Source organism: Ictalurus punctatus, chromosome 2 (genome assembly GCF_001660625.3).
Source record: "Ictalurus punctatus breed USDA103 chromosome 2, Coco_2.0, whole genome shotgun sequence".
Classification (NCBI taxonomy): Eukaryota; Metazoa; Chordata; class Actinopteri; order Siluriformes; family Ictaluridae; genus Ictalurus; species Ictalurus punctatus.
This window is the reverse complement of record NC_030417.2, coordinates 39749503-39751659: the sequence shown is the minus strand read 5'-3', so window position 1 is coordinate 39751659 and position 2157 is coordinate 39749503.

Below are 2157 nucleotides of genomic sequence, written 5' to 3'. Positions count from 1 at the left end.
TTAGTGGTGGAGGTTGTATGGAGAGATAATAGAGGTGGTGTTAGTGGTGGTGGAGGGTGTATGGAGAGATAATAGAGGTGGTGTTAGTGGTGGTGGAGGGTGTATGGAGAGATAATAGAGGTGGTGTTAGTGGTGGTGGAGGGTGTATGGAGAGATAATAGAGGTGGTGTTAGTGGTGGAGGGTGTATGGAGAGATAATAGAGGTGGTGTTAGTGGTGGTGCAGGGTGTATAGAGAGATAATAGAGGTGGTGTTAGTGGTGGAGGGTGTATGGAGAGATAATAGAGGTGGTGTTAGTGGTGGAGGGTGTATGGAGAGATAATAGAGGTGGTGTTAGTGGTGGTGGAGGGTGTTTGGAGAGATAATAGAGGTGGTGTTAGTGGTGGTGGAGGGTGTATAGAGAGATAATAGAGGTGGTGTTAGTGGTGGAGGGTGTATGGAGAGATAATAGAGGTGGTGTTAGTGGTGGTGGAGGGTGTATGGAGAGATAATAGAGGTGGTGTTAGTGGTGGTGGAGGGTGTATAGAGAGATAATAGAGGTGGTGTTAGTGGTGGTGCAGGGTGTATGGAGAGATAATAGAGGTGGTGTTAGTGGTGGTGGAGGGTGTATAGAGAGATAATAGAGGTGGTGTTAGTGGTGGAGGGTGTATGGAGAGATAATAGAGGTGGTGTTAGTGGTGGTGGAGGGTGTATGGAGAGATAATAGAGGTGGTGTTAGTGGTGGTGGAGGGTGTATGGAGAGATAATAGAGGTGGTGTTAGTGGTGGTGGAGGGTGTATGGAGAGATAATAGAGGAGGTGTTAGTGGTGGTGGAGGGTGTATGGAGAGATAATAGAGGTGGTGTTAGTGGTGGAGGGTGTATGGAGAGATAATAGAGGTGGTGTTAGTGGTGGAGGGTGTATGGAGAGATAATAGAGGTGGTGTTAGTGGTGGTGGAGGGTGTATGGAGAGATAATAGAGGTGGTGTTAGTGGTGGTGCAGGGTGTATGGAGAGATAATAGAGGTGGTGTTAGTGGTGGAGGGTGTATGGAGAGATAATAGAGGTGGTGTTAGTGGTGGAGGGTGTATGGAGAGATAATAGAGGTGGTGTTAGTGGTGGTGGAGGGTGTATGGAGAGATAATAGAGGTGGTGTTAGTGGTGGTGGAGGGTGTATGGAGAGATAATAGAGGTGGTGTTAGTGGTGGTGGAGGGTGTATGGAGAGATAATAGAGGTGGTGTTAGTGGTGGAGGGTGTATGGAGAGATAATAGAGGTGGTGTTAGTGGTGGTGGAGGGTGTATGGAGAGATAATAGAGGTGGTGTTAGTGGTGGAGGGTGTATGGAGAGATAATAGAGGTGGTGTTAGTGGTGGTGCAGGGTGTATGGAGAGATAATAGAGGTGGTGTTAGTGGTGGTGGAGGGTGTATGGAGAGATAATAGAGGTGGTGTTAGTGGTGGTGGAGGGTGTTTGGAGAGATAATAGAGGTGGTGTTAGTGGTGGTGGAGGGTGTATGGAGAGATAATAGAGGTGGTGTTAGTGGTGGTGGAGGGTGTATGGAGAGATAATAGAGGTGGTGTTAGTGGTGGTGGAGGGTGTATGGAGAGATAATAGAGGTGGTGTTAGTGGTGGTGGAGGGTGTATGGAGAGATAATAGAGGTGGTGTTAGTGGTGGTGGAGGGTGTATGGAGAGATAATAGAGGTGGTGTTAGTGGTGGTGCAGGGTGTATGGAGAGATAATAGAGGTGGTGTTAGTGGTGGTGGAGGGTGTATGGAGAGATAATAGAGGTGGTGTTAGTGGTGGAGGGTGTATGGAGAGATAATAGAGGTGGTGTTAGTGGTGGTGGAGGGTGTATGGAGAGATAATAGAGGTGGTGTTAGTGGTGGAGGGTGTATGGAGAGATAATAGAGGTGGTGTTAGTGGTGGAGGGTGTATGGAGAGATAATAGAGGTGGTGTTAGTGGTGGAGGGTGTATGGAGAGATAATAGAGGTGGTGTTAGTGGTGGTGGAGGGTGTATGGAGAGATAATAGAGGTGGTGTTAGTGGTGGAGGGTGTATGGAGAGATAATAGAGGTGGTGTTAGTGGTGGTGGAGGGTGTATGGAGAGATAATAGAGGTGGTGTTAGTGGTGGTGGAGGGTGTATGGAGAGATAATAGAGGTGGTGTTAGTGGTGGTGGAG